The 13,567-nt window shown below is 37.9% G+C and overlaps 1 pseudogene; it reads left to right on the top strand.

The window, feature by feature from the left end:
- Positions 1-3,675: 3,675 nt before the first annotated feature.
- LOC123935746 lies at positions 3,676-3,754 on the top strand (annotated as a pseudogene).
- The last annotated feature ends 9,813 nt before the right edge of the window (positions 3,755-13,567 follow it).

Raw genomic sequence — 13,567 nt, forward strand, 5'->3', positions numbered from 1 at the left:
TTCTTTAATTTCCCGGTTGACCCATTCATTCTTCAGTAGGATGCTCTTTAGTCTCCATGTAATTTGGGTTCGTTCCAACTTCTTCTTGTGGTTGAGTTCTAGTTTCAAAACACTGTGGCCTGAGAATATGCAGGGAATAATCTCGATCTTACGGTATCGGTTGAGCCCTGATGTGACCCAGTATATGGTCTGTTCTGGAGAAAGTTCCATGTGCACTTGAGAAGAATGAGTATTCTGTTGTTTTAGGGTGGGATGTTCTGTATATATCTATAAGGTTCATCTGGCCCAGTTTGTCATTCCAAGTTCTTGTTTCTTTGTTCATTTTCTGCTTAGATGATCTGTCTATTGCTAAGAGTGGAATGTTGAGGTCTCCAACTAATTTATTATTTTGGTTAACAGTTGGTTTGTGTAGTTGGCTGCTTCCATGTTGGGGGCATAGATATTTACAATTGTTAGATCTTCTTGGTGGATAGACTCTTTAAGAATGACGTAGTGTCCTTCTGTATCTCTAACTACAGTCTTTAGCTTAAAATCTAATTTGTCTGATATAAGAATTGTTACCCCAGCTTTCTTTTGAGGTCTGTTGGCAGGAAAGATGGTTTTTCATCCCTTCACTTTCAGTCTGGATGTATCTTTAGGTTCAAAACGTGTTTCTTGTAGACATTATATGGATGGGTCCTGTCTTTTTATCTGATCTGCAACCCTGTACCATTTTATGGGAGCATTTGGCCATTCATGTTGAGAGTGATTATTCAAAGATATGATTTTTATTGTCATCATGTTTCCTGTGAAGTCCTTGTTTCTATAGATTGCCTCTGTAAATTTCTGTTCTGTATCACTCTTGGGTTTTTTTTCTCCTTTTATAGAAACACCCCCCCCCCCGCCCCGCTTAATATTTCTTCCAGGACTGGTTTAGTGGTCACATATTCTTTCAGTTTTTGTCAATCTTTGAAACGATTTCTCCATCCATTCTGAATGACATTCTTGCTCAATAAAGTATTCTTGGCTGCATGTTCTTCTCATTTAGTACCCTGAATATGTCTTGCCAGCCCTTTTTGGCTTGCCAGGTCCCTGTGGACAAGTCTGATGTTATTCTGATGTTCCTCCCTCTGTACATAAGGAATCTCTTCCCCTTAACTGCCCTTAAGATGGTTTCCTTGGTTTTAGGATTTGCAAATTTCACTATTACATGCCTGGGGCTTGGTCTGTTCTCCTTGATTTTGGGAGGGGTCCTCTCTGCGTCTAGAACATGAATGCTTATTTCATTCCCCAGATTAGGGAAATTCTCAGCTCTGATTTGCTAAAATATATCTTCTAGTCCTCTCTCTCTCTCCACCCCTTCAGGGATCCCAATAATTCTGACACTGGAACATTTCATGGCATCATTTATTTCTCTAACTCTGTTTTCATGGAGTCTAAGCTGTTTGTTCCAGGCCTCCTCCTATTCCTTCTTTTCTATCAGTTTGTCTTCTACATCACTAATTTGTTTTTCTGCCTCATTTACCCTAGCTGTTAAGAGTATCTAGATTAGATTGGATCTCATTGATAGCATTTTTAAGTTCTGCCAGATCAGCTCTCACTTCTGCCCTTAGAAATTCCATGTTGCCAGTAATGGTTTTCTCCATCCTAGCTACTGCCTGCATAACTGTTACTGTGAAGTCTATTTCTGACATCTTGTTTATATCCATATCCATTAGTTCTGTGGCAGAGGTCATAGTCTATGAATTTTTCCTGTGTTGGGGGTTCCTCCTTCTAGTCATTCTATTGACAGGTGATTGAGAGAATGTACAGAGTCCAGATTAGTAAACACTACTGAAGCAAGATGCACTGGTCTTATAGGCACCTTAGGGTGGTCAGCCTCGTTCTTCCAGCCATTGTTCTGGGGGCAGGGCTTGCCACACTATTACTCAGGCAACCCTGTTTGGGCACAGTTGCCCTGTCCCTGGGGGGGGGGGGGGGTGGGCTCAGTGAAAATCAGTTTTGGGGGGCTTTTTTCTCTGAGGGCTTTCCCTGGTGGCTTTCCATGTCTCTTCCAAGAGTCAGAGCAAAAGGGTTATCCAAACTTCTGTCTCAGAAAAGAGAGCTCACAGTTTGTTCTTCAGAGAGCCCTCAAGGCCACACTGACTCTGTTTTTGTCTGTGATGTTAAAAACCACAACATCCTGGGTTGTGCATAGCACCACTCCCAGCCCTCATTTCCAGGTCCAGGCAAGTCTCTGCTTGTGTTTCTAAAACCACCAGCTGCCCCCAGTTCATATGCACTCCCCTGCAACTCCTGCAATCTGGGGTCTGTCCTAAAGTCCTTTCCCCACTGCTACTGATCTTTGAGCCTGTGCCCGGTCCCCAGCGCTGGAGGCTTTTGTGCTCTGCCATGCAGGATCCTGGAGGTTCCCTCCCCCTTCCATTTATCTTCTGATATCTGCCCTCAGAATCACTGCTCCCCGCTTCAGACCTCGAAACCAACTGCCGGAGATATTCTGTTTGTAGAGATCCAGATATATCTTCTTACATCTCAGCCTGATTTCGTGGATGTTCAGGGTGGTCTGGTAAATATCCAGCTCAATTCAGGGGACCAGTTGAAATAGGGTCCCCTACTCCTCTGCCATCTTTTCCCCCTGTGTGAGTTATCTATCTTTGAATTTCTTTGCATTTATTCCACATGGAGCTCACTGAGCTTTTTGAATGTGTAAAGTTTTACTTTAAATTTGAAGGATCTTTATTTTTATTTTTTAAAAGATTTTATTTATTTGACACAAAGAAAGAGTGCACAAGCAGGAGGAGCAATAGGCAGAGGGAAATGGAGAAGCAGGCTCCTCAACAAGCAGGGAACCGAATGTGGGGCTCAATCCCTGGACCCTAGGATCATGACCTGAGTTGAAGGCAGCTGTTTAACCAACTGAGCCACCCAGATGTCCTAAATTTGGAAAATTTTTAGCCATTAATTTGTCAAACATTTTTCTTCTCTCTCTTTCTCCTATTCTTCTTTTTTTTTTTTCCCTTTAAAAAAAAAGATTGATTGGGGCTCCTGGGTGGCTCAGTGGGTTAAAGTCTCTGTCTTCAGCTCAGGTCATGATCCCAGGGTCCTGGGATCAAGCCCCAAATTGGGCTCTCTGCTCAGCGGGGAGCCTGCTTTCCCCTCTCTCTCTGCCTGCCTCTCTGCCTACTTGTGATCTCTGTCTGTCAAATAAATAAATCGTAAAAAATAGATTGATTGATTGATTTGAGAGAGAGGGAGAGAACATGTGCATGAGTGAGGCAGGGGCAGAGGAAGAGAAAGAGAGAATTTCTAGCAGACACCCCACTGAGTGTGGAGCCTGATGGGGGCCAGTCTCATGACCCCAAGATTATGACCTGAGCCAAAACCAATAGTCTAATGCCAAACCAATTGAACCACCAGGTGCCCCTCCTCTTCTTCTGACATACCCATTACACAGATGTTGCTACACTTAATGGTACTCCACATTTCTCTAAACTTGGTGCATTTTTCTTTACTCTTTTTTCTGTTTTTCAGACTGATAATTTGAGTTAATCTATTCTCAAATTCCCTTTATTCAGGTCCAATTCAAATCTACTGTTGAGCCCCTGAATGGATTTTTATTTCAGTTATTGTACTTTTGAGCTCCAGGATTTCCATTTGGTTCTTTTTCATAATTTCTATTTTATTACTGCTATTCTCAAGACTATACTTTCAGGGATCATTTCTATAGTTTGTTATTATTGCTATTCTCTATTTGTTGAGATTTTATCATAATGCATTTTTTTACTTTTAAGCATACTTCCATTTCATTTTTTGAATACTGTTATACTGGCTAATTTAAGGTCTCTTTGTTGTTGTTGTTGTTGTTAAATCTAAATCTGTTCAGTTTCACAGGCAGTTTCTCTTGTCTGCTCCCCTGCTCCAGGTGTAAGTCTGACTCTCTTGGGTTTTGTTGTTGCTATTATTTACATGTCTTATGTTTTTTGTTGTTGTTGGAAACTAGACACGTTAGAGAATAATATCACAGCAACTCTGAGTTCTGGTCTCCCTACTTCTGGGGCTTCTTGTTGTCATTTAATTATTTGTGTATTGACTGGCCAGATTATTTTAGTGAAGTCTATCTGCACCCTCTGCCCCCCAGCATGGAGCCTTTGATTTTTGCTCATTGGAGGTGCAGTCTTGGCCATGGGTGCAGTCATTATGGAATAAACAGAGTTTTCACTAGGCCTTTATTTTTTTTATTTTTTTTTAATATTTTATTTATTTGACAGAGAGAAATCACAACTAGGCAGAGAGGCAGGCAGAGAGAGAGGAGGAAGCAGGCTCCCTGCGGAGCAGAGAGCCCGATGCGGGCTCGATCCCAGGACCCTGAGATCATGACCTGAGCCGAAGGCAGCGGCTTAATCCACTGAGCCACCAAGGTGCCCCCTTCACTAGGCCTTTATTTACTATATTTTTCTCTTCCCACATTCAGCTATTAATTTCCAGTAATTAGTGGTTAATTGCTTTATTGTTTTTAGCAATATTTAGGATGTAAATTGCCCCACAGAGTGATCCAATTAAATTCACCTCCTTTACAAGTATAGTTTTTGAATTCAGTGTTTGTAATTTGTTCTGAACCTAGGAAGGCTCTTACCTCTGCCCTTCCTGGTTCTCTCTGGTAGACTAGTTGGCTTATGGTTGAGTTATATTTCTAATGAATCTATCTGCCTCCTCTTTGCTTTTCACCACAACTTCCATTGTTTGTTTGGTTTTTTTTTAAAGATTTTATTTATTTACTTGACAGACAGAGATCACAAGTAGGCAGAGAGGGAGGAAGGGAAGCAGCCTCCCTGCTGAGCAGATAGCCCAATGGGGGGCTTGATCCCAAGACTGTGGGATCATGACCTGAGCCACCCAGGTGCCCCAACTTCCATTGTTTTTGAGAGAACCCTTAGGCTAGACACCGTTGCTCTGTGACAAATAAAATAAATTTCTTTTAGGAAAGCTTCAGTCTGCCTAAATCCACAGGCAAAATCTTAGACACTTGGCCCTTGGAACTAGGGGTGCCAACAGTGATGGACTCCTTTCTGAGTGTAACTTCTGCTTTAGTTGATGAGCACTCAGCCAGGGACGTAGGACAGCTGTGGTCTCTGGCATTTTGAGTTGGCCTCTCTCAGTGGGGAACTTTGCTTTATGAAGGAACTATGATGAGGGTGATCAATCAGGGCCCCAGTACTCGCATTGCACTGCACCTAAGGAGAGCCTATGCATTATGATTGGAGGTTAATGGAAAAAAGGGAACTCCTACCTCTTGGCAATAGTTAGACTCTGAAAATTGCAGCATGGGCAGGATGAAAATGTCTGAAATCCTGTCACTCCTGGGTGATTCTATAGTTCTCAAACTTTAAGCTGAGGGAGTAAGAGAGCCCTGTGTTTGGGGCTGGCTACTATTTTTCATTCTGAAGCCAGGTCTTATCCATCACGCTGAGCTGGGAGGGGAGAGAAAAGGAAGTAGATTTTCATTCATTTGCCACACATTCTCACTATTCTTACTGAGTCTTAGCTCATTTTCTTTTTTTAAAACTGTTTGTTTTTATTGAGATTATAATTGGCATAGAACAATGTATAAGTTTAAGGTAAACAACATGTTAGCTTGATAAGTTTTTATATTGCAATATGATTCCCACCATAGCATTAGGCATCACCTTTATCATATCCCATAATTACCATTTCTTCTTTGTGGTGAGAATTCTTAAGATCTAGTCTACTGTCCTAGTAACTCTGAGGTTTTATTTAATGCGGTATTGTTGACTATAATCACTCTGCTGTATCTTAGGTTTCCAGAAAGTTTATTTATTTATCTACTAGTTGCAAACTGGTGCCCTTAACAACACCACCCCAGTTCCCTCATCCCCTAGGCCCTGGTAGCCACCATCCCAACTTCTGTTTTCATAAGTTTGGTTCTTTTCGGGTGCCTGGGTGGTTCAGTTGGTTAAGCAACTGCCTTTGGCTCAGATCATGATCCTGGAGTCCTGGGATCTCAAGGAGTCTGATTCTCCCACTGACACTCCCTTTCATGCTCTCTCTCTCGCTCTCTCTCTCTCTCTCTCTCATTCTCTTTCTCAAGTGAATAAATAAAATTTAAAAAATAAGTTTGGTTCTTTTAAATCATACATATAAGTGATATACAGTACTTGTATTTCTCTGTCCGACTTATCTCGGCATCATACCCTCAATGTCCATCAATGTTATCACAAATGACAGAATTTCCTTCTTTCTCATGAGTGAATATCTCTCTCTCTCTCTCTGTGTGTGTGTGTGTGTGTGGTCTTCTTTATCCATTCATCTATTGAGGGACACTTAGCTTGTTTTTATATCTTGGCTATTGTTAATAATGCTGAAGTGATCTGCTGTCTGCAGATAGCTCTTTGATATCCTGTTTTCACTTTCTTTGACTATATATAACCAGGAGTGAGATTGCTGGATCATATGATAGTCAAATTTTTCATTTTTTAGAATCTCCCACACTACTTTCTATACTGGCTGTATCAAAGTTTATTTTCCTGATAAATGTTTCTTCATTTGCTCTGTAACCCTAGTTCAGACCATTTCTGGAGACTTTAAGTGGTTATTTATAATTTTCTCCAGTTTACCTGGGAAACGGGTTTGAGAAACTTTTCATGTTATAATGTCAAAAAAGTTTTTCCCATTTTTATATTGGATTAATTTGATTTTTATCATTGAGTTTTAAGGTTATTTTGAAAATACATATGTATTTATAAACACGTATACCTATATGTGTCTATAAAATATATGTAAAATTTATAAAATACTGCTCCATTATCCAGTAATTGTTTTGCAAATATTTTTCTCCAAGTTTGTTGATCATTTTACTTTCTTTCTTTGATAGGGACATTTGAAGAGCAAGAGATTTCAATTTGGTAAAGTCCAATTTATCATTTCTTAGTAGTTTCTTGTTTGTTTCCTGTCAAGGGAAACTTGAATAACCAAACATCACAAAGATTTTATCATCTGCTCCTCTAGGAATTTTTTTTTTTTTTTTACTTTTTAGCTTTACATTATGTCTATGACTCATTTAAGTAAATTTTTTTTTTGAAATGAAGGTTGTTTTGATGCTCTCATAAATGGTACTTTTTTTGTTTTCCAGTTGCCTATTGTTTATTTCTAACATATGGAAATAAAAGTATATTTTTGCTTATTTACCTTATATCCTACCACCTTGTTAAACATTCTTATTAGTTCTAGTTGTTGCAGCAGATTCTTTAGGGGATTTTCTACAAAGACAACTGTCATCTGCAAATAAATATTTTTATTTCTTCCTTTATAATATGTATGAATTTATTTTTACTGGGTCTTTGGACTGGCAAGGACCTCCGTTATGATGTTGAATAGGAATTCAACATCTGTGAAAGCAGATGTCCTTTTTTTTTTATTTCTGACCTTAGGAAAAGACCTTCAGTCTTTTACTGCTGAGTATGATATTGACTATAATAGATACCCTATGTCCAAATGAGGAAACTATCTTTTATTCTTTTTATCAGAGTTTTTATTATGAATGGATATTTAATTTTGTCAAATACCTTTCTACCTCTGTTAAGATAATAATTGCATTTCATTTCATTTCATTTTTTTTAAGATTTTATTTATTTATCCGACAGACAGAGATCAAAGTAGGTGGAGCAGTCAGAGAGAGGAGGGAGCAGGCTCCCTGCTGAGCAGAAAGCCTGATGCTGGCTTGATCCCAGAACCCTGGGATCATGACCTTGGCCGAAGGCAGAAGCTTTAACCCACTGAGCCACCCAGGTGCCCCTGCATTTCTTTTCTTTAATAGTTAGTGAACAGTGTATATAAAATTTATTTTTTCATATTAAAACAATGTTTTCTTTCTGAGAAAAGCTATATTTGGTCATAATATAATATATATTGTTTAATGTATATAATATATAATGACCAAGTATAATATATATTTCCTGAATCCAATCAGCTACTATTCTGTGAAGGAATTTTGAGTCTGTATTCCAAAAGAATACTTTTCCTCCAATGGTTTTGTCTCATTTTTGTTTCATTTTGGCTTCAATGGCCTTAAATAATGAGATTGAAAGTATTTGATGTTCTCATATTTTCTAGAAAGCTTTATATATATACCTGACATTATTTACTTCATAAATATCAATATATTACCTGGAGTACCATTTTTGCTTGGAGTTTTTATTCTTGGAAACTTTAAGATTAAAATTTCAATTTATTTAATTTATTAGAATCTTATATATAGTTGCATTTTTTAGTAAGTTCTGGCAATTGGTATCTTCTAAGAAATTGATCCCTTTAAGTTGCCGAATTGTGCCAAATTTACTGGCACAAAGTTGTTCATAATATCCCTGTATGATCTTTTAAATGACCAAGGGATCTACAGAAATATGCTTTCTTTCATTACTTATATCTGTAATTTATATCTTTGTTTGTTGTTGTTGTTATTGTTGTTATTGTTAGTCTACATCAAGATATATTAGATTTATTGACCTTTTCAAAGACTCAGACTTTAATTGATTTTATCTCTTTTTTCTGGTCTCAGTATTATTGATATCTGCTTTCATCCACATTATTCTCTTCTTTCTGCTTTTAGTTTATTTTTCTCTTCTTTTCCTAGTTTCTTAAGTTGGAATGTCAGAATGTTGATTTGGGGTACTTTTTCTTTTCCAATGTAAGTATTTAATGCTCTGTATTTTCCTTTAAGTGTTACTCTAGCTGCCTCCCATAAATTTTGATATGCTGCATTTTTATTTTTATTCAATTCAAAATATTTATCTAATTATTCTTGGGATACTCTATTTGATTCATAGGTTACTTAAATGTGTATTGTTTACTTTACAAATATTTCAGGCTTTCTAAATAACTTTCTATTATTACTTTCTAGTTTATTTCTGTTGCAGTTTAGGAAAGCATTTCCATGGATGCTTAACTAACTGAGCCACCCAGGTGTCCCCATACATATTTTCTGACCAGAAGTCTACTATAATCTTTATTTTTTTATTTATTTTTTCTTCTAACTGCTTTCAAGGTTTTTCTCTTTATCTTCACTTTTTAATATTTGACCTAGAATTTGTTTAAATATGAGATTTTGTTTTTGTTGCATATCTCACATGGGATTTCCTGAGCTTTTTGGATCTGTGGTTTAATGTCATTTATTATTGGGGGCAGTTATTAATTACTATGTCTTTACATATTTTTCTGCAATGTTTCTTCTCTCTTTCTTTTATGTTAAAACGTTTGCTATAGTCCCATGGCTTGAGTGCTTTTTTCTGTCATTATTATTAGTAGTAGTAGTACTAGTAGTAGTTATTTTTTTCTTCTTTGAGTTTCAGTTTGCATAATTTCCATTGAACTATCTTCAAGTACAAAAATTCTTTCCTTGGTTATGGTCAGCCTCATGATGAGCCCATTGAAGACATTCTTTTATTCTGATATTATCTTCTTTATGTCTAATATTTTTGACATTTTTCTTAAAGTTTTGTCTCTCTGCTAAAATTCTTCATCTGTTGATGAAATCGTTCACCTTTTCCACTAGATCCTTTAATATGTTATTTACAGTTATTTTAATGTTCCATCCTCTAAGCTTTGATATTTATGTGTTCTATCTGATTCTGTTGATTGATTTGTCTCTTATTAATATGATTTTTTCTTATCTTTTTGCATGTTTTAATTTTCTTTAAATTTAATACCTGACATCGTGTACAGAACATTAGGGACAGAGATAAATGTTATTTTTGCCTAAAAATAGGCTTCTTTTCTTTTTTCAGTCTGTTAAGTGTACAAGGTTGAAAGTATCCTTGGGTTGCCTGGGTTGCTCCATTGTTTAAGTGTCCGCCTTCAGCTTGAATCATGATCCTTGGGTCCTGGGATCAAGCCCCACATTAGGTTCCCTGTTCAGTGGGGAGCCTACTTCTCCCTTTAGTGCTCCTTCTGCTTGTGTTCTCTCTCTCTCTTTCTCTCTGTGCCAAGTGAATAAATAAAATCTTTTTTAAAAAAGTATCCAGTCAGGAATTTATTTGTGTTTGAGTTTGCACTGCTATTGTTTTCTGTAATGTACACTGGCTACTATTAATTTGTACTTAGGCTAGAGGGAGATTTGGCAGTTCATATTTTTCTCTATTAGTTCTCAACCTATTTCAACTTTGTCTGCACATCTGGTGGAGAGTGGCCCACTCTTCTGATTTTTCCAGTTCCTACCAACAGCCCACTGTATCTCATTATTAGGTGCTAGAGTCATGGTAGGAGCTACAGGGAAGAATGTCTGTTGTCCTGATCTAGTTTCATTTTTCACCAGATGTTGTATGCCTGGCCTCAAAGGTGGAGATTTCTGAGCATTCTTGCCTCTAGACTCAATGGCAAGAAGCCAATCTCCGCCTTTTATTTGAAGTGTGTTCTATGCAAGGGATAATCTCCTGCCCCTCACCCAGTTGTAGTTGGGACTTCACGGTACTGATACAGGATCCTGGGGCAAGAATTGCTTTATGCTCTAGAAAATGAGTTTTTCTTCTACACTTTTCCTAGCCACAGCAGAGAAGGTGTTCAGTCCCTAGCTTAAAGCTCTGTAATTTAAAAAAATACGTTAGGAGTGAGGTCAGTTAAAATGGCAGCGTAAGGACCTCTGAAAATTCTTTTCTTCACAATCAAACAATGGTAAAATTTAACTTTTTCAGAACTCTGGAAGTGAGTCAAAGCCTTGTAGCAATCTAGGGAGCATTTACTTAAGAAAAATAGCCTGATCTCAGTAAGAGTGAAGTAAGCAATAAATATAATTTAAAATTTTTATTGAGGATACAAAATTCTCAATGCAAGTCCCCATTTTCCAACTCTAAAAAATATAGTGTTTGCACTAGACTGTAACACAAACATTTGGTAAGCAGTGATCCTAGTTTTAATAGGAGGAATTAGAGTCCTAATGGTCTTTCAGAAAGATAATTGGTATCTAAATATATATCCTGTCATGATATAGGCAGTCACCTTGTCTATCAATTTTAAGCTAATTGTCTAATTCACTAGCAAAAATATTCAAAGTTAAAATTATTGAATTCTTAATAGTTCCCATAAATTAAAATTTTAATTACTTAGTTTAATTTTCTATATACAATTTTATCTCGAGGAGGAATTCAATCAAAACTTTGTAACATACCATAAACAGACTTATAGATATTTAATACTTTCTTCCTAAAACAATATTGAGACTTTTAGAAAAGCAGTATAGACAAAAATTTGCAAATATACTAAATTTCTGTGGTGTAATATGTATACATTTATTGTAGGAATAGAAAATCATTTAGACAATTTTGCCATTGCAAAACATAAGTACCACCAAACTGATCTTTCCTTACTGTTACCCCCACCCTTCCTCTCCTATCCTTCACTATTGCAGTAAAGAATCGATGTCACAACCGAGAAGTCAAATGGAGGCCAGAGGCTGCTACTTATTCCTAAATATTTTAGCTGATTCATATTCACTTAAGAATCCGTGTACAGGGGCGCCAGGGTTGTTCAGTGGGTTAAGCCTCTGCCTTCAGCTCAGGTCATGATCTCAGGGTCCTGGGATGGAGGCCCACATCGGGCTCTCTGCTCAGCAGGGAGCCTACTTCCCCCTCTCTCTCTGTCTGCTTCTCTGCCTACTTGTAATCTCTGTCTGTCAAATAGATAAATAAAATCTTGAAAGAAAAAAAAAGAATCCATGTACAAACTTACTTGGCATCTAAAACTATTTTAGCAGGTCATGTGGGTTGCTCAGTCGGTTGAGTGTCTGACTCTTGGTTTTGGCTCAGGTCATGATCTCACGCATCATGGGATCAAGCTCCATGTCAGGCTCCCTGCTCAGCACTCGGTTGGCTTGAAGTTTCTCTTCTGCTACCCCTCCCCCTATTCTCTCTCTCTCAAATAAATGAATATTTTAAAAAATAATAAATTGGGGCGCCTGGGTGGTTCAGTGGTTTAAGCCTCTGCCTTCGGCTCGGGTCATGATCTCAGGGTCCTGGGATCGAGCCCCGCATCGGGCTCTCTGCTCAGTGGGGAGCCTGTTTCTCCCTCTCTCTCTCTGCCTGCCTCTCTGCCTACTTGTGACCTCTCTCTCTGTCAAGTAAATAAATAAAATATTAAAAAAAAATAAATTGAAATCTATTTAGCATGCCCTGTAAAATTAATATGAAAATTCAAAAGTTCACTGGACAATAATCACAAAGAAAAATAATCACAGAGGAAAAAATAGGAAATCATCTAATATTACAGAATAAGAAAATTAAAAAAAAAAACAAATGACTCAGGGCGCCTGGGTGGCTCAGTGGGTTAAAGCCTCTGCCTTCGGCTCAGGTCATGATCTCAGGGTCCTGGGATCGAGCCCTGCATTGGGCTCTCTGCTCTGCAGGGAGCCTGCTTCCTCCTCTCTCTCTGCCTGCCTCTCTGCCTGCTTGTGATTTCTCTCTGTCAAATAAATAAAATATCAAAAAAAAAGTACTTGCCTACTACAAGGTCATAAATAATTGGGGAGCCTGGGTGGCTCAGTGGGTTAAAGCCTCTGCCTTCAGCTCGGGTCATGATCCCAGGGTCCTGGGATCAAGCCCCGCATCGGGCTCTCTGCTCTGCAGGGAGCCTGCTTCCTCCTCTCTCTCTGCCTGCCTCTCTCCCTACTTGTGATTTCTCTCTGTCAAATAAATAAAATATTTTAAAAAAAATGACTCACTGAGGAACATCTTAGCCTTATATATATTAGGCTATATAATAAGTTGCACACACACACGCATATGGAAAATTGAATAATTTGGGTCCAACTAAAAGTCATAAATTTTTGCAATTCTCTCCTGAATTGCTAGATGCTTTTAAATCTATATATAGGAAAGGTAACCCCAAACCACGAATATTCTAGGAAGTCCCAATTTCTACCACTGGGTCCAGAGAACTCTTACTTCAGGAAAGGAAATTCAGAAAGAAGGGAATCACATGCAGAAGAATAAAAAGCAAAGAAACTCATGAATAAATCACCCAGATTTATTTGAAAGAATGCTCATGTAGGTAACAAATAATATTTTAGCCTTTGGAAGGACCTATGTAGGGTTCCAGACAAAATTTGGGCTCCCAGTAGTTTGAATTTCAGATAAAAAAAGAATTTAATAAGTATAAGTATATCCTATGCAATGTTTGGGATATAGACTGGAAATTTATTTTTTTATTCTGAAATTGAAATTTAACTAGTCCTCCTGTGTTTTTACTTGACAAATCCAACAAGTCTAAGCTACCCTAAATGTATAAATAGTTGAATCACTGTACTTTCATTTGTACTTACTAAAATACTTACTCATAATAAAAAGTAGTACAGGGGTACCTAGGTATCTTAGTCAGTTGAACATCTAACTCTTGGTTTCGGCTCAGGTCATGATCTCAGGGTTGTGAGATGGAGCTCCACAGCTCTGGGCTCAGAAGAGTCTGCTTGAGATTCTCTTCCCCTCTTTCTCCCTCCCACTCTGCTCCTCACCCTACTCCTGCATGTGCATGCACACTGGCTCTTGATCTAAAAAAAATAAATAAAATCTTTTAAAAACGTAGTGCATAT

Source organism: Meles meles, chromosome X, assembly GCF_922984935.1.
Source record: "Meles meles chromosome X, mMelMel3.1 paternal haplotype, whole genome shotgun sequence".
NCBI lineage: Eukaryota > Metazoa > Chordata > Mammalia > Carnivora > Mustelidae > Meles > Meles meles.